Raw genomic sequence first — 19836 nt, 5'->3', positions numbered from 1 at the left:
GCTCTCAGTCTGCTGCCAGTGCGCTGCCTTCCCCCTCCCTCCCAGAGACTTGCGTGGATGGCCCTTACACACTGTTTTGATTGTTATCACATGTCATGAAAGAGACGATTGTTTTCGGCAACCCGATTACATCACGGCTTCCCACTTTAGCTGGCTGGCGGGCTGTTTGATGGGCCTGCAGGTGGGAAGCAGAGCGCTTGGAAACCGCAGGGGCCCCTTGAGCACTTCCCCATACCTGCCCTACCTGTCCAGCCCAAGAAGATTAGCACGCAACTGCTGCTCAATTTATCACACTTCTACACGCAAGCCTGGGACAGGGGAGGGGGCGGGCTCTGAGGTTTAAATGCTGTATGTACTGTACAAAGATGTATAAGGATAGAATCCTGCACATTCTCAACACATGGCTTTAAGCCCTCACTTCTATACACAGGGGGACAGAAAGAACAGGGAAGCTGAAGCTAATATGCTTCTAGACTTGTTATTACTCTGCGCTTAAAGAGTTGGGTACTACTTGAGAAGAGACTGAAAATACTTTTTTTTAATTTTGCAACCTCTAAATGAGGTGCAGAAAGAATGTATACAAGGCCTCCAACAAATCGAATAAAAGACCCCTTTGAAGCTGCTGTTTATATTTGTGTCTGTGTGTGCGTCTGTAAATGCTTGTACCAGCATTTGAAGTGCCAATCACTTTCCCTGCAAACCAAAGAGAAAGTGCAAAGGAGAAATATTCAACCCCCATGGCTAATTCAGTAGCCAAGGGTACTGAGACAGGACTGACCATGGCTAGACTGGTTGCAAAGGGAACCCATGAGCAGACTCTATGGGGGCTTTTCAAAACAACACCTGGAGTGTTTTATTATTGCAGCCAGATTGATGTGGGCACCTTCTAGTCGTGGGAGCTATGAAAATATTTACAACAGCCCTGGTGTAGAGGAGCAACCTACAGTAACATCACCCAGAACTGCTTTTGGTCACATAACATTGGTCAAGAATAAGAACATAAATACATTTAAGAGATACTGTCTTTCTATTTCAAAATATAAAACTAATTAAAATAGTAATATCCAAAGGATAAGCCTTACCAAACATCAATTCCCTTTCGTAATAGTTGGTAAATGAAACAATTTCTAGCACCCAGAAGAGGAGTTCCATTCAAGTACAGCGCTTTAGCACTCACATATACAACATTCTGCTTAAGTATGTCTCTGTTAGTGGAGTTTAACCTCTGTTGACTGAATCTACAGTATGGCCCCTGAATTTGAACCTTGATATTTCTGGCCTGATTCTAACTCAATCACAAGAACAGGTTGCAACAGACAAAAGGATTATAAAAAAATATAAGTATTTCTGCTTAACATAGAAACTTAATTTCCTTGGAATCAGTTCAGACAGAGTAAGGTTATGAAGATATTACACTGTAATATAAGAATAACAGTTTAAGGCAATAGCACTGAACTATTATTCAACAAAGAAAGGGGGTTCTAAGAGGGGAGGGGGTCTTATTTTTTTATATTCCTGTAATTATGGAGAAATTCTACAGAATTTTGAATGTCTCACAAATTGATATTTTTGTTCTGGTTTGAAAATACAGACTTTTTGGGATGGACGTCCTACATCCTTTTTAATAAAACTTGCCTTTAAAGAAAACACTGTCTTTTCCTTTTTTTACACAAAAAAGCAATGACTAATTCTGACAATAAGTCCTCACAGACCACAAGCATCTCTGCAGCTGAAAGCAGAGGCCTTTTGGCAACCCTTGGAGCAGTGCAGAAAGAGTGCACCATAAACATATAAACATATTTATCATGACTCATTTGTATTAAAGTCTGCCTCAGTCATGCAAATTTATAAACAGTCTCTTCTTTTGCTTGAAGATAACATTTTTATTCTCGAAATAGAATTTGATTAAGGCCGTACAGTAGTTAGATCTGGGCTGAATGTATGGATATACAATTTAATTGAGGAGACTTACATGAGCAACTGTGCAGTGCTCTGTGGGAAATGTTTTGACTCTGGCATTTAAATATGTCAAATAACAAAATGCAGCTTCATGGGAAACAAATACAGGAAGAACAAAAATACAAGATTAAAAATGATACTGTAAATATTTGAGGATCATTGCCACAATATCTATATTCATAATACTGTTACTATGCCCCAAAGCATTAAAGTGGTGCTCTCTAAAGAAAATTAAAAGACATCAGTTTGAGGAAGTAGCCAAACTGTCTAAAACAGAGACAATCTTTCTGAGCCACAACCTATGAAAAAGTTGAGCATGCAGTATTTTAACTCTCGCTCACTGGTTGCTAGGGACATACCGTGCCGAGCTTGTGTAATCTCTCCTGTGGAGACAGGAGAGGAAAGTGTGCAACAGTGCAATGATGATGAATTCCAGCTAAACCCGTGAACGAAAGCAAATGCATGAACAGTGAACAGGAGTCAGGTGAGGTTTATCTAACTGAGAGAGGACAGTTTACTTTAAATATAACAGATTGACAATTAAAGCAGTCTATCATATCATACAGCTCTACACATAGAGATTGTTGATGAGATTATGGAGTGTAAGGCTCAGAGAATAAATTTCAAATGCGAGTGAGCAAGTTACTTTATTCCCTTATGGCACAGCTAGTGTGTGATGTTATAATGGGGGAGGCACAATAATCAAGTTGCACCACTGCTCCCTGGATTGCCTTCTATCACAATCCACTCACACCAACTCCGCACTCAGCAAACATTGTACATGATCATTCCACGTCACCCACAGAGAACAGTGTACAGGTGCAGTGTACAGGTGAAGATTCAGATAGGATGTAGATGCAGACTTCAAAACCTATAGATATTTTATACAACTACACATCAGGCCTTGGTCAAGCTTCGCCTGGAGTTAATCCAGGCCCAACATGATATTAAGTAGGAGTTCCTAACATTTTGGCCTGAGCTTGTACAGTAAATGGCCTTTTATTTTCATTTCACACTGCTGGACAATAGACCAACTACAGTATATGTGCCATGTAGTAGTGGTCCAGTGAATTTAAAACAAAATTAGACTGCATGGTTTCAACATTTTAGCTCAGTCATCTTGACCTGCAAATCAGTTTAATTTCAAAGTGCCACTCTGCCCTGCGGTAACGTAACAATCATTTCAGTCCCTTGCCCCCCCTGGCACCTTTGCCCTAAAGTCCCAGTCAATTCATCATCTATCCACACTCTGGCCAGGGGATCTGAAGGCTGCCTTTGTATGTTCCCTGGGAGATATTAACCCCAGACTCCAAGCATAAACTACACAAAGGAAGCACTTACTAACCACTAAGCCTTAACAAATAGCACCCTTCAAATTAACAGAGCTCCACACAGCACAAAACCGAAATATTTGCTTGTTTTTGCAGATTAAGGAGAGCCAGTAGGGATGGGAGGAGGGGGTGACTTTATTTCAACATAATTTTGGAATTGATTTGCACAATCCTTTAAACAATCATTGTACCTCTATAAACAGACAGTATAAAATAATGCATTGAGCAAGACTGCAAGATTACAGGTCTTGCATTTTAGAGCAATAGCCATTCCTAGTATTTTGAAATTTTATATAGCCTTTTCACCTTGATCATAATAATGTCATATTTTTGCTTTATCTGAATACAGTTAAGCGATTTGTATTTGTGATCAATATGATGAGTTGTGATCAGAGTAATGTGATTAATAACAACAGTATAGTATACATTTTGTTTTTGGCTAATGCTATGCATAAATGTAATCACATTAGGACTAAAACGTACTTTTTTTGGGCTATGCACTACATTACTGTACCTCCCCCGTGCTTGACAGATGGGGTGGTGTTGTTTGGAGCATCTGTAAATTCTTTCTTTCTCCACACTTTAATCACTTTAGTAAAGGTTTATCTTGGCTTCATCTGTCTATAAAACTGGGTCCAAAACTCTACTGGCTCATCTCTGAATTCTGAAACAGTGGAGGTAACGTCATGGCCTCGACATGCATGGCCTCCTCTGGAACTGGCTTGTCTTCTTGATGATGTAACTAATGATGGCAGCACCAAAATGAATTTCAATGTTTACAGAAACATTTTGTTTGCTTATGCTGAAGAAAACATTTCCATACTTATTGGGTGGTGCTTCTCCATGCAGCATGACAATGACCCACAACAACTAAGGAGTCTATCAAGAGAAAACGGGGGGAATTCTTATTAAAAATGGCCAATCTGCAGGTTTATATCCTATGTACACATGTACTGTATATATGTATTTTACCAACTGAAGAAAATACTCTAAGAATTCATGTACAGCAGTTCAAAGGGAAATGTAACAAAATACTGGCTTTTACACCTTGAAATATTCTTAAAGTGAATGCTTCCCTACACACCTACTATTACAAGTATGTTTTTTACTTTAATGTGATCAAATTAGAACAAAAAGTATTATATTGCACTTACAACAAAAGAAAAAGCTAGTATATTTAGAGGGCCTTGTAAATAACTGAATTTTCACAGTTATTTGGAAAACAAGCTAGCTGTATTTGATCATGACAACCCTTGCTTGATTTAATTTTTTTGAGTTATGAATTTGGGCATTAAATTGCAGTTGTCCTGGAAACAATAACTTGTTTTCTGTTGGAAGAACAAAGTGAGCAGCGCGCTGTGCTCTGTAAGTACAAAGGTCAGAGCATTTGAATTGCATACAGGAGAAAACTTGGAAACACTCTCTGTGCACTTCAGAATGGCAATCTGTCTGCTATTACATTTTCAGAGAATGACACAATTTAATATTTTCATATTAATATTAGCTATTTATGTTCACAGAGGCCAGTGTTCCCAAGAAACCTCCAAAACTCACAGCCGCCTGACATTACTGACAAAAGCAATAAAGCCAAATTGGCTAAATACTGCACTTTTAAATGTTAAGAGAACACACTGCTTTATGCAGTGTTGGTTAGTACTGACCCACAAAACCTTTATCTTCTAATCCCTTACACAAAGATTTATGTCAGGTAGTACAGGACGTGCAATTTTGACATCGCTGGGAAGGAGGGTTAATTTGAAATGCAGCATGGCTAAAATGGAGTCAGGCCTACATGAACACGTGTTTGTCCTCCACCAGAGACACTAATTGCTGCTACAAGGGCAAAATGACTTTAAAAAAATGCACAAACAAGTTAGCAATACAATGCACGCAAAAGCTAATTCCTACATACTGTAACATCAAAGCTTCAAAAAGGTCATCATCACATCATGGGGTAAGTTACTTGGGGATTTATCATTGGGAAGTAAGCAGTATTCTCCAAGAAATACTTGTACACAAATGTATCCCCTTCCACACATGCCGTATTGAATGATCTGAAGGCATTGAGGAAATGTTTGGGCTTCCAATAATCAGTGAAAGCTGCTAAAAACATCCTCCAGGTTAAAAGATATACAACCATATCATTTTCCTTTTCCCCTGTACCAAGGAAGCATGCAAATGTCAAAGCTTTTCCCTCAAGTCACCTTGTTGCACTTTAACTATACGTGTATTACTATATAAACATGTATATCTTTTGGGAAATTTGGATTTGCCCCCATAATATTATTGCTTACATCCTGGATGTTTTAAATTAGTAAGTTAGGAAAAGAGGAAAAACAATTACATAAGGACCAATACAATGCACTGTACAAACAAAGACTTACTGTAAATACGACACAGACTTGGCCTTCAGAGAGAAAATGTACCTTCAAAGTCAGCAGCGCAACAGTTGCTTTTATGAACAACACCACAACAATTCGCTACATGTGACACCAGTGTGGCACACCAAGAGAACACATTGAAAATACACAACTGTCAATTCTCCTGTTGTTTTCAGTGCACTTGCTACTGAGCACGTCTACAATGCCTGATCCCAGAAACCTTAGATAAGCAAAGAGAGCTCTATTGTATCTGGTGATTTATTAATATTGTTTAAAGAGTAGACTATTGCTCTTATCAGCCCTACCAGGCCACAAAGGGAGGTCCCAGTGTGCAGAGCATGGTCTGTTTAACGGTAGTGCGCCTGAACGGCATACCTGTCACAATGACATCGTACTGTTTATTAAGGTAGCTGCTTGAAGAATTAGTCACACATGAGGTAAAGGTTCACTATGGTCGTAGTTTGATTTTTATACAAAGAAGTGATTCATGACCAGGTGGTTATAAGGCTGATTATCTGATTATGTTGTAAAATCTTGTGTTTTTTTTTCTTCCAGGGTGTGCCGTTGGTTTTTTATATATTTTTTTTAAATGACTCCCAAGTCACCTGGATGCCAGGATTGAATCAGCAGGTTAAGTGAAAACAAGCTCAGCTGGGAAGCTGCAGCTCTCCCCAGCTGGACTGAAACAATCACACAAATGGTACCAGTGATAAAACAACCCTTATCATCCAAATATAGTATATACACAAATGGAGACATCTTGCCAGGATCATTACAACACCCTGTGCGTAAGGAAACAGAATACCTGTGGAAAACTGGCTCACAAAATGCAAAAATATATTAAATACAGTATGTATCCAATTTACCAAAGTGTCAGCGCATTTTTGTTGTTGCTGTGGTTTTAGACACATGAGGGTTTGATAACTGTAAAGACTGTAGTCTCCCATTCCACAAGGCAATCCAATAATTTATGATGATATGATACCTCCTCTAGACTGAAGTACTGCATGTCATTCTGTTTAACAGTTCAGCAGTCATTGATTTAAGATGAAGTTTGCTCCAGTAGTATTCAGCTTTATGCGTGTGCATAGATGCCTAGTCTATGTTAGACTATCTTACATAAGAATGATTACACATAAGAAGAGGCTATTTGGTCCATCTGACCTGTTTGGTACAGTAGTTTGGCCAGGGATTTCATCCAGACTTTTCTTAAAAGAAGACAGAGTAGTGGCTTATACAATATAACATGGCTAGATATCTTGTTCCACGCTCAGACAATCGCTTGAGTAAAGAAGTATTTTCTTTTCATGGTCTTAAATGCACTTCCACATAGTTTCCACTTGGGTCCATGGGTTTATGTTACACATACAGTATGTTACACAGTTTATTCTGAAGACGTCAGTGGACACTTTTCAACAATTGTGAGAATTTTAAATACTTGTATCAGGTCCACTTGTAATGATATCAAAGGGTTCAGTTATTTCAGCTTGTCGGTGTAGGAGACAATCTCAATCATCTGAAAACTTTACTAGTTAAATAACTATACAAGAATTTAGATCACTGATATAAATTAGGAAGAACAATGGCCCTAGCACAGATTCCTATGGTACTTCACTAATTATATTACTACAATTTCAGCATTCACACCTTATCACTACTTATTTTCTATTTATTAACCAACACTCAAACCAAACACTGTAATTTCCTGTAAGCTTAATGCCTATAATTTGAGGACACTAGTGTTGTTTCTTGTTTAAAGAACTCTATCAAGTTGTATCGGCAAGACCTACCTTTTCTAAATCCAATCTAAATCTTACCTGATTAACAGCTGGGCTGGAAGAGTATTCAGTTATCTAAGAAGAGGTCTTATTGACAAACAAATCGATTAATTTGAATTAACTGCAAATTAGTTTAAGCCTGGTCATGTTCACGGCCATTCTGTGTCAGATTCATCTAACCTGCTACATGGCAATTAGGTCAAAATGATTAGGTCATTTAGCCTCCTGTGTCCTTTATTTTGTTCTCTAAACGTTCTCTAAACATACAAACATAAGCTCTTTGTTCATGTTCATGGATATTATTCATTACATTTTAAATATTTGTAATTAAATTTGTTTAGGCAAAAGTTCAAACCTTATAGCCACTGTGGAGAAGAAAGATGCTGACCTTAACCATACTAACTTAACTATAACACACAGATCCTTCTAAAATAATTAATATTTTCTGTCAGTTTTGGCACATGATCGATGTTGATCTACAATTTTTTGTATATCAACCTTTAAATCTAATTCTCTTCTGCCTTTTTTTAATGACCCTAACCTTCACAACTCAGATGCTGTCTTAGGTTCCATTATTCCTGACAAAAATATTAGCCTAAATGTCCAATGCAATGTAAAAATGTAATTTCTAAAAAAAAATGATTCAGCAAATTCTATGTCTTATTAATGAAAATATCAAACATCATCCATCCTGCCTCACTTTCCTGTTTTTTTTTGTTACAGCTAGGTAATTTCTTGTTCTGTGGGGAGGATGTGGTTGACTGGTCAGTTCGTTACTATGGTGTTTGTTTCCATTGGCTTTTACTGTACTTGGTTCAGAAATTGCATTCGCCAAGCAGGCATACTTCAGCTGCAGCAGTGAGTTCATCTTCACTACTCCACCCTAACCTTGGTTGACAAAAGCTTTATGAGGGCCTGCCATAGGCAGAAGAGAGCTGAGAGTCTATGCCTTGTAAACCTTGGCTGGTTGTCTTGCTTTCTTGTAAAGATTCCAGTCCTACTGAATTATGTAAACAAATGTCCAGAGAGACCACCAATTTCACTTCACTTATAAACCCTTATGCACTGGGCTTAAAAGCCTGGTAAACTAACCACAGAGCCAGATTAGCCCTTAGTCTGGGTGTACTGTAAAACTGTTAGTTGTAAAATGCCCTGTCTCAAAATACAGTAAGAAATGGAATCCATCCAGATTCTTAAATCCTGATTCAAGACATATGCACAATGATTACGTAACCCTTGGCTCTCCAGAGTTTTTGTGTACAGAATTTGTGCTCTGTCTTTTTAGTCTCAGTCTATCTTGTAAACATTCCCAACATATCTAAATTTACTGTATTACATCTGGGGTACCAGCTTTTTGAAGGACCAATAATATTCATTCAGACAAGCTCATAATTCCATTCACAATCACCAATAAAACAATCACACTGTAAAATGGAAAGCAGCAAACCAACAAGGACTTGACAATCACAGGAGGAAAGGGATCCCGATGATTTCAGATACTAGCTGTGCCCGGCAAAAATGTTTCCTGAGAAAGACAACACTCAAATCAATCCAAACTAAATCATACTTTCAATAGTAGCCTTACACATTGTACATATTTGCGAATGAATAAGGCTTTGTCTGAAGAGGAATGAAATTAATTTAATCTTGCGTGCTGTATCTACAAATGGTGTGACTAATAAATGACGTCAATAATCTAAAGCAGACAGGCTGAGGAGAACCAACTGCGAAGCAGCATACAAACACAAAAGAGACAACATTTGGTTAGCTGCTATCAATAAAATCAAGTTTACTGTGTGGTCTTTCTGCTTCTTTGCCTTTTAACTCTCAGTGGCCTGGGGCTGGGCCATGTCATTAGCCCCCTGTGTTGAGAACTCTCCAAACAACAGCACAAGTGGCTGAGTTTTTCCTGGGCATGGGTGGATCTGAACCCACCAGTCTGCTGCCCCAGAGCAAGTCCTGTGACTTGCCTTGTGTCTATGAGACTGCATCCTGCCTCCAGTCAAAGCTAGATTATGTGGGACTCACATCATGAAAAATGATGGACTGGCCCCAACAAGAGCAGGTTTTAGCAGAAAGCAAAGCATACTTGTGCTTCATCTCCCCTGTAGAGGTAGCTGACCTGCAGCAATAGCAAAAGGTTATTAAACGAAGAACAATTAGCAATTTAAAAAGCAAAACATATCATACTAATGCCTTCTATAACACTTCTGTAACACTAATGCCTCCTGTAACACATTAACGTCGTTAATGGTTCTTTACTATGGTGCGTAGAGAAGAATGTTACTTTTAGAAAATAAATAAGGAAAAGTAATAAAGAAAAAAACTGTGATCCCTTTTCTAAATTAAATTTAAACAATTAATTTAAAATGCACATGGACTAGTTCACAAATTAATCTGTATGTGCGGACATGGTAACAGAAATATATCTGCTCATATGGACAAGACCAAATTAGCTCAAGAGTCTCAGTTGCAAAAAAAAATACATCCATAAAATATCGATTTCCTTATTTTCAATAAACCATAGTTGGAAGTCATGTTGCAGATGCAGGGATGTCACTGTGTCAATGAGTCAAAGGGTTAAGCATTTCTTATTTGTGAAAGAAAATCAACAAAGAGAAAATGGAAACAATACATCGCTCACTGTGACATGAGTTAAATGGATGCTTTCATCTTCCTTCCACCGAAATCCAAAGTTATCTTAGAGAGAACACTCAAATAATCCTCCAGCAGACAAGGCAGTTTTAACATTAAGAACACGTAACATACCTTTCTGGAAAACACCATAAACCTGCTGTAGTGTACAGATACAGTACTGTAACTTCAGCAGCTGAATACTGGATTCAGGCAATGGATATACATTATACATTTTACCATGGGCCACTCTGAAGAGCTTACAGAACAGTTAGAGCTTACAGAAAGTTTAGAGCTTTTTCCTAAAATCTGAACACTGTTGCTGTTTGATCAGTGTGACACTAAGGATCTTTCTTTCCAGTTTGTTTCGCGCTTTATTAATCATGGTGTACATATTGTGAACTTTGCTTTTTGATGTGGAACACCACCATTTTAAAGTCTATTCTATTCTATTTTTAAGTCTAAGTATAAAAACATAACAGTGAAGTCTTCTCAACAAACTGCACAAGTAATTAGCAAATGCAGGACACTTTCCCCGATACATTTTGTAGGACAGGCTTCTGCTCCACTGTATGCATATGTTATTTTTTATTCATTGATAGGCACTGTATGGCAATAAAGAAGGTTGAGTGGGGAAATATATACATTAACAATTTTTGCACAGTTTTGTTTTTGGGTAAGTCAGGTTTGCAATATTGATCTTTAAGATGGCTAAGCTTCTGTCATTTATAAGATTGTGTTTGGCACAGTACAGCCCTTTGCAGGGAAAGAAACGTGTTTTTGACTGTCTCTGTATTAGTAAAGACTTGCGAGCGATATGAATTAGCCCCATTGTCTGCCCCAGGCTCAATGTTCCTGTGTGGGAGCGGTAGGACCCAGCGAAGGGTTACAGATGTCTTGAGAAAGCAATTGAGCTACAGCCGTCCACAGGCACCAAGCAGCTGTTGTGAAAGAAGAGAGAGTGTGAGATGGGAGGGGGGAGAGAAAGCACAAGAAAAAGGCCCTTTCAGAGGCTGGTATGTCCTTCTGGATCTCCACACAATGTCTTCTTTGAGGGCTGAAAAGAATAACATTTAGATTTAAAGGTTTTCCCATCCAAAATTTCTGGATACATTTACTGCCCACTCGCCCCCTCATTAAACATTAGAGAATTTTTGTCTGATCCCCTGACCTCTTCTCCCACCCTGCCTGCGTTCCCTCGAGTGAACAGCAGTTAACAGAAGCATCATCAAGTCCATGTCGTTAGTGCAGTCCCATTCTAAAGTCATTGCAATTCTTGTTTTGGATGAAGGTGACTTTCATTTTGGTCATACATGCTGAAGGAACAGGCTATTATCTTTATTAAAGTATTATGTAAGTTTAAATATGAATTGATTGATTTTCAATATGGAATGTTTCTTGAAGAGAAGATAGAAAGACACTTAAAGACACACAACATCAGGTATACAGTACTGACAAACTGTCTTATATACTATATAAACACAACTGTATAATTAAGAAAAAAATGGCTTGGAATTCTATTTCCTTTTTTGTGAAGGTCTTGTTTATCAAATATTTTAATTTATGAAAAAGCCTCAGAAATGATTCTGTCAGGAATCTGTGAACAAGCTGGTTTGGGCAGGAGTGCTTTTCAAGGGAACATCTTTTTCAGCCATCAGCTCTGCAACACTGCAATAAGCCAGAGCTGCCATATCATTGGAAAGAATGTACAGTACATTGGAACTCCATTCGCTTTTCCAGGTTTGACTCCATCCTGGGGCAGGCAGCTCGCCAGTTCCCTGTCATTCTTGGGCAAACACCTGCTGGCCCTTGAGGTCTTGGAAAATATTGCACTCAAAAGAAATTCTGTTTTCATCTGCACACATCACAGACAGAAAATAAGAACCTTACCTGACTGGATTAAACTAAAAACTTTCTGATCTGGAATAAAGTAATCCATCATTTGTATTTTCAAAATACAAGGTTCTGGCTGGCAAAAGACTACAAGGTATGCACAGTGAGTACAACTCCTTACCAGTTGCAAAAATGGCTTTGCTTCTAAATGAAATACTTAACTTTTATCAACTAACAAGTAAATGCCAAGGGATGCATTGAGTCCCACTAATCAAATTAATGCTGTTGAAGAGGGATAGGGGTCAGAGGGCTTGGAGTTAACTCACAGTGGTCAGCCAAGAAACTTTAGTTGCCAAGGGTCAAGGCAGGGACGACTGCCATCTATATTTTTCTTTGTGCCCTAATATTTTTAGCTTGTAAGGAGAAAAGTATCATGGGAAAAGGAAACGAATTAAAGTTTTCATCACATTAAACCGCACGTACACCCAGAATCAACAGAGAGGCCGTCTCTGATCAAGAGCTATTTATCCAGAAGGTTAACCATTTGCAAGGTCAACTTCCAATGTGAGGCGTCTTCAAGTTTAGTAAGCCAGGTGGGTCTCAGCTAGGAACTAGTTAGATTACACCTTACTTGACAGATATTTGAATTCTTGAAGCAGCATCCTGCATTTAAGCAAGAAAAAATAAATCTCATTCTGTCCCTTTAAGAAAACCAGTCAGCTAATATGAACTCAGTTAATAAAGAAACTATTCTTTTCAAATTACACTTCACAAAATGCCCTGAAAAAGACCCAAGGTTAAAGAAAAAAATAAAACACCACTACTCCCACCCCCCTCAATTCACCCCCTCCTGAAAACATCTGAAATAACATTTTGATTTTGCTAAGCTTTTAGCCATATGGCCACCTGCAAGCGAACCAAAGAAACCATTCACTAACTCAGCTGTACCAACAGTATCTGATTTGTCTCAATGGGAGCTCAGTTAACTCCTGCCATCTTCAATTTAGACCAGAGCTCCGGGATGTTTCAGCAGCTCTTCTGCTCCTATTAGCCACTTCAAAAAAAGTCACCAGTAACTATAGTAACTTTCTTAGTTTGAACAAAACACTGCACAGCTTCAGAAAAAAAAGCAGGAGATGCATCCCTGTCCTGTGATAAAATGCATAGAGAATGAGGCAGCCAGCACGATACTGCACAATTCCTCTTTCTCACCTGGGCCTGTAAACTGAAGCACACAATACAGTATACAAAGCAATAAATAAGTTCACTGAAGTACAGTCTTCACCTCTGGCATAACTGAAGATGCTGTAGTACCCTAGGAAAAGCATATTCTCACTTTTGTAATGAAGCCAGATTGGTCAGCGTTCTTAATTCTTATTTTGTAGCAATGATGTTTCACAGTTTCTTATTATCTTAATATAAACTTATTTTTTTAGAAATGGAGGAGTAAGAGAAAGTACTCTGAAACTGTATGTAAACCGCATGCTGTGGTTTATTCTTAGTGATTAGTGAAGCAAGCTTAACTTAATTTGTTTCCTGAACTGGAATCCCCATTTCATATATTGCCTTACCTGGAATACACAATATCAGATGTCCCACAATTTAAAGTGCTTACAACAGCAGAAGCAGTGTTTTTAAACATGGACTTTGAGAAGGAAAGGTTTAAATCAATGTGTATATGAGATGAGTTGAATATTAATGATATTATGCAGTAATGATATAGTCAGTATAAAACTTTTGTGTTTCTTGTACTCCTAAAGTAAAAGGTAATAACAGTTTACCCAATTTACAAATTTATTTCAGTAGCACAATCAATGCTAATAACGTCAAACAAAGGAAAAATAATTAGTACAATAATCACAACCATCTTGCCAACACCCTCCTGCATGGCATAATGTTATTTTAGTGTGCAAATGACCTGACTGTGTCTAATGTTTTCCATTTTCCTTTTCCAATTCATTTTCCAACATTTCTTCAGTTTAAGTGTTAGGTAGTGTCGGAAAGTACAAGATGAATAAAGATGTAATGGGATGGGAATGGCCTTAAGCTTGATTAGAAATGTTAAACCCAGAGCCATAATGAAGTCAGAACAGCTCTCACAAAAAAAAGAATCTGGTAAATATTATTTCTGCATCTCTAGCTTCCTTTTTCAGCTTGACGGTAATGCTAGACATGATGAAAACACAAACAACAATAATCTATTTCTAAAACAGGCAAATTAATTAAAATAAAAAGAAATATCTGAATCTAAAATGTCTGACCTTTTTGCAGTACACACCTTGGAAAATCAGAAATAAGGAATGAGATGCTCAGATGTAATGGAATTACCTACTGTATGGGCTGTTCTGGAATGCTTTCATTTTGGAACAGTTTTTTGTAGCGCTGGTTTTCCAAATGACAAAGTTATTCATTTCTGAAAATAATTATCTATCTTTTGTTTGGTTCACACGTTGGCAGTGGCTGTCCTGTGCAGACATCCTTTTAGATAAAACATCAGGTCGTCAAACACCAAATCAACACTCTCAAAATTAATTATCAGTCATATACTGTACAGTAAGTTGACTATGGACTCCAGGTCAAGATGTAATAATCACTCATGATTGTGAAATGCTCAATCCTTAGGTAGTCCCCCAAACATGGTCAAAGAAAAAATGCATTCAACCCAGCTTTAACAATAATAGGATCAAAAATATTGGAGAGGCTTCAGTACACCCAGTACCCACAGAGCTGGTGCCAATGAGTAGGAATGACAAAGTATCAAACTCTCCCACAATAAGCTTTTTTTCCTTCTGCAGATGCCTTGTGGTGCCCAACTGTGGAAGCTTTAAGCCAATTAGACAAAGGGTTATTTTCCGTTTTGCTTCCAAATGTAGGACAGTCATCCTTAAAATGGGCCCAAACGTTGCAGACTGACTTTAAATTTGGGTTTTGTACACAATGTATGATTGTACATACTAATAGTTCCACGTGAAGATTACCTCTTAGCCTCTCAGAGTGACCATGACAGATACACTTGTGCTTTCAGACATTGTGTCAGTGAGCCCCTGACTGCTCTTGTTCAATGACGATACTAGTTACTAGTTGTACGAGATTGGGTGCAGACTGGGATTTCCTTGAAACATACTTGGTCAACCTCATATGTTTACTCAAACAAACATATGGCTCAATTACATTTCAGAACTTGTTTGGTTAGCCTCTTTGATCCCCTCTAGGTTTTCTTTCTCGTAAGCTCCCATTTTGTATGTTTTTCAGCTGAGTTGAATTAACATATAATCATGAATTACAGGAAGAAATGACTTTTTTGGTCAAAGTTAGTGTGCACTTCAGAAAACTATGAAACCTGAATGACTGGGCTTCTGCAAGGTAAAAAGTTTAAGTCGTCTGCTGCCGGACTTCTGAAATGCAAATGCTCTTTCCCAACATTACAAAGTGTTTAAAAATGTATTTTCCAGGGGTTATGAATTTACAAAAAATGCCTGAAGTCAATTCAATGTCTCAGTGTTTAGAAGCAGCACTGTTTAAAGTTTCATAAAACTTCATTGCTAGAAAAGACTGTTTTCTTTAATAATACACTGTAGAAAAGGGGTCTCAGTAGTATAAAATGACTATGAAATTAAATCCCTTCGTGAATCTCTCACTGTTGCAAACCAACACAGAGCTGCGGTATCAAATCCCACTGGAATCAAGCTCTCTTCAAAAGACTGCACAGTATAAATATGCACATTTATTAATAAATAATTTAAAAGTCTCTCCTACCAGCTCCCAGTAATAAAACTTTGACTTCAGTTGTGCACCTGTGCACTCTGGCGTGTTTGATCTTACATGAGGCCTTGATATCCTGCCGGGAATTAATTCCCCAACCAGAGGAGAAAATGAACAGAACAAGCGCCCGTCTCCACGGTTCCATATATTCAGTAAAAATAAACTCTCTCTTGCCGCTGTTGTTTAACGCAGCAGGAGCCGTGAGGTTCTGAGAGTCTTTGTCACTGTATAAATTTGCAGTTAGAAGGACTGCTGGCTCTGCACAGCCTCATACTGCTCTTAGAGACCCAAGACACTGCACAAATAAACTACAGCACAGCTTGTGCACGAATTACAGTAACTACTTACACAGGCAGGAGAACATATTCCTACAGTAGATGCACACTTTAAAGCTTTTAGAAAAGACCTGTATCTCTTATCTGGGAAGAGAAACCAGCAAATGACACAACAGACTGTGTGATATGGTGTGATTTTGGTAATGTATCTCAAGGATTTCAGGAACAGACTTGCACATCACTGTAATGGTATTACAAACAGAACAAACAATTAGGCCACTAATAAGGTTTTACAATTAAAACATTTTAATGAAAAAAGTATCATGTGTATGCTATTTTTAAAAAACTGCAAAATTGTAGACTGTTAATTACTTGGCAAACACAAAAAAAACACTTTTAAAATTACTTCCTACAATTAACTACTTCATTGGTCAACAGTTACAGAACATCTTTAAAATCTCCATTAACAAGCTTACAGTTTGAAAGTTAAGTACAGCATGTTTTATTTAAAACAGGTCCCTGCTAAACATTAAGCAGAACACATTTTTAATAACTTCTTTACTGAAGTCATATAAAAAAACTTCAGTATATAAAAAAACACTGCCATGCAATTATTCTGGGTTATTTCAAAAATTGTAAAGTTATAGGAAATATTTTGCAGTGTACAAGCCTCTTTATTATTTTTTTAATTTGGAATTAGTCAATTTTATATAGCATACCCTCCCAATTTTAAATGGCCCATTGTTTTTGGACTCTGCTCTCTGGCAACAACTCTTTAGTACCACTCAGGAGAGAATCACATCTAGAGACATGCTCTTTGATGCCTACTCATCGAGCCAAGTGCCGCACAGACAGAATCAGCACTGTTTAGAGAAGCAGAGCGTTTCCTACTCATGTCACAAGATGCTGTGGAAGATCCTCTCTACTCTGGATGGAGTTGGGGAGCAGTTTGTGGATCTCCGAACATAAAAAAAGAACAGTAATGAACAAGATGGGATCATCCAGCCCAACAAACACTTTGTACAATAGACGGAACTAAGGTTCAAGTGGACTCCTGACTTTCTTTTACTCATTCAAGGCCCCTCAGGAAAATTCCAGATCACCCAGCCGACCTCTTGTACCTCCAGCAGCCTCATTTACTGAATCCCTTGCAGGACATGCCCAGTTATCTTCAGAGAACATGTTAGGGCTGTGAGGATTAAAGATTTCTCCAAGCCCATAGTTTCTCATTTCACCTCAGACGGCCATGATCACACCGAGCTCTCGGTCTGCATTCTCTAAGAAATGTTTCTCAACTCCCATAGCAGAAAGACATCAGAAACAAAAATTATCCTGAAACTTCGTTCACGCCTTCCCCTTCTCTCAATGACAGACTTGTTTTCGTGTAATCTTCTCAATTCACATGCAGGTTTCGACTTCACACCTCTCTTCACTTCTCTGCACTTCACACCACCTGAGTGGCCTCTCTGGCTCTCCCTTGCTCCTGCCTCCTCCACTCTCCCAGCTTTTGTTCTCCTACTATGCTATTTAATCTTTGCTATCTGCCCTGTCTTTCTCACAACTGAAGAAGGCCCCACAGCTAAAATGTATTTTCTTTCTTCTCCTTTCAGCATGGAATAAACCTATTACTTGTTCCTTTGCAGCCTACGCATGCTGACGCAGCTGCCCACCTGAACTACTCCTGACTTTCTTGTCTTAGGTTTGGAACTAAAGCAAACAAATGATCTGAAGTAAAAAATAAATAAACACACAACTCTTTGAACTCTAAGAGGGAAACAGTACTGTGTCTATACAACTTAAGATAAAGTTGCAAACACCAACAATCCTTAACATCCCTGATGTTGTCTATGCAATACACCAGTGAGATACTGGCACAGCTTTGTACAACTGGCCACTCCAGATGAAGGATTAACCCCCATGTGTGCACTCATACACAAGGGCAATCAATAAATTACTTAAACAATTAGTATTTATAAAAGCATACCAGGGTCTCTCCCAGCAGTGTTTTTTACCAGCTCCTAGAGGTCGTGCCATGGTCATTGCAGTCCCAGGTTCATTCAGCTGAGGTAATCCGCCACAAAGTTTATAGGGACTCCTCGCAAATCAGAGGAGTTGCTGTTTGCCAGAAAGTAGAGATAGTCCCAGCCAACCAATCCCAGCTCTATCCCAGTAAAACTCTGTAAAATGTTTGCTGCCTTGCGGGGAATCCCAGTCACACCTCACTAATGATATGAATTCTCAAGGACAGGGCCATAGAGCACTGTCTGTACACCAAGCACTGTGTGCTCTTTAATAGCCTTGTCACAGATGACGTAATTCTCCAGAACACTTGGCCTCCACTTAAAGGTTAAAGAACAGAATAATTTCCATCAAAATTTCCTTAAATTAGGCTCTAAGGAACCTAAATAAATCCCATTGTGTTTCTTTTAGCTATACTGTACATAACTCTAAACCAGGGCTTTAATTTTTCACTAGTCTCAGTAGTATTCATGCCATAATATGTATTCCAAAATGTCCAGGTATTGCAGCATCAAGACTGTGGTTTGGGACTGCATGTGTCCAGGCACAACAATATGTGAGGAAGGCCTTAGGCCTAACAACATTTATTAACAGCAGTTTAAGCATTTTTGGCTTTTAATCCTGACTTTGTACTTTACTAAACCAGAATCCTTGCTCGCATCATGATGTAATACCCTTACAAAACTCATAACGTCTTTACCAGTGAAAAGAACTTGTGTGTTCAAGTGCGACAATTTAATACTAAGGGGCTGATCATCAATTTGAAATAACAGACTATTTCCAATAATATTAAGTATGCTTCTTTACAGTGACAGTACAGTATGTGCCAGTTAATCTATTTTAAGTACTGCAGAATGAGGACATTTGGTACGAAAACTGTAAGCTCGGAACCTTCATATTTAGATAAGTAAATTACTTCCAACCAATATATCTGTACACTAGAACTATTTAAAAAAACACTCCAATCCATAGAAAACAAACCCAGCTGTATCAGATACAATGAGATGTGCTATGTTATCACATTCAGTTATACTAACAAAGCACCATTCAAAAGAGAAGGGCCTTTTCCTGTTACACTTAGATAGGATTCAGACGAATGGGTTTCAGGTGTTCGAACCTGCCCTACATCTGAAAAAACACAAGACACTAAAAACAGCTAACTAAATATAGACCACTGTGCTGATAAGGGGAAAAACCAAAACAATCTAAAGACAATCTTACAGAAAGTACCAACAGACATGTGATTACACAAAAGGAAAGTCTCTCACATTGCTGTGTGCCTCTATAAACAGAACACCTCCTCTAACATATGAGAAGTGATCAGAAGATCAGAAGATTTTGTTTAATTATGAGTCTACTGTGCTTCACAATTGGTAGACACAGGAACGGTCACTTCTGATTGCTTTCTCCCCTGTGGCTCCTCGACCTTGTGTTTTAAGGGTTTTCTTATTTTAGGAAAATAATCTGTGAAAGTATTGAAATCGTCAGAAAGAAAAAATGATTAAATTAAGCACAAATACATCAATTCAGACCTACCTGTAGAATTTTCAGGTGAAAAACAGAAAATACAATTTAAGAAAAACAGAGAAATACAGTATATTAAAAATTTCAGCTAAGATGAGACCATACAAAAACACCAAACTTTAAGTATTGTAACTGGATTGCTTAAGCCAAAGCATCAGGAAAGAAACTGCTTATTTTAGTATGGATTCCTATTCAAGAATCTGCTGTTTTTGCTCCTTTTGGTTTTACTAGTTAATTATTGATGTGCAGATGCCTTGAAGCACCATAAAACAGTCTATTCCTTGAAGGCAAACGCATCTTTGAAATACAATAAGTACAGTACAATACAGTGAGAAAACAG

General features: G+C 38.1%; 1 protein-coding gene across 2 annotated transcripts in view; it reads right to left on the bottom strand.

Annotated features, from left to right (window-relative positions):
* slc39a11 (solute carrier family 39, member 11) overlaps positions 1 to 19836 on the bottom strand; it is a 185034-nt gene that overhangs the window by 19038 nt on the left and 146160 nt on the right. The window lies entirely within an intron of this gene.

The sequence above is a fragment of the Atractosteus spatula genome, chromosome 11, assembly GCF_055471065.1.
Source record: "Atractosteus spatula isolate fAtrSpa1 chromosome 11, fAtrSpa1.hap1, whole genome shotgun sequence".
NCBI lineage: Eukaryota > Metazoa > Chordata > Actinopteri > Semionotiformes > Lepisosteidae > Atractosteus > Atractosteus spatula.
The sequence above is the reverse complement of the archived record's forward strand: the minus strand, read 5'-3'. Positions and strand labels throughout refer to the sequence as shown.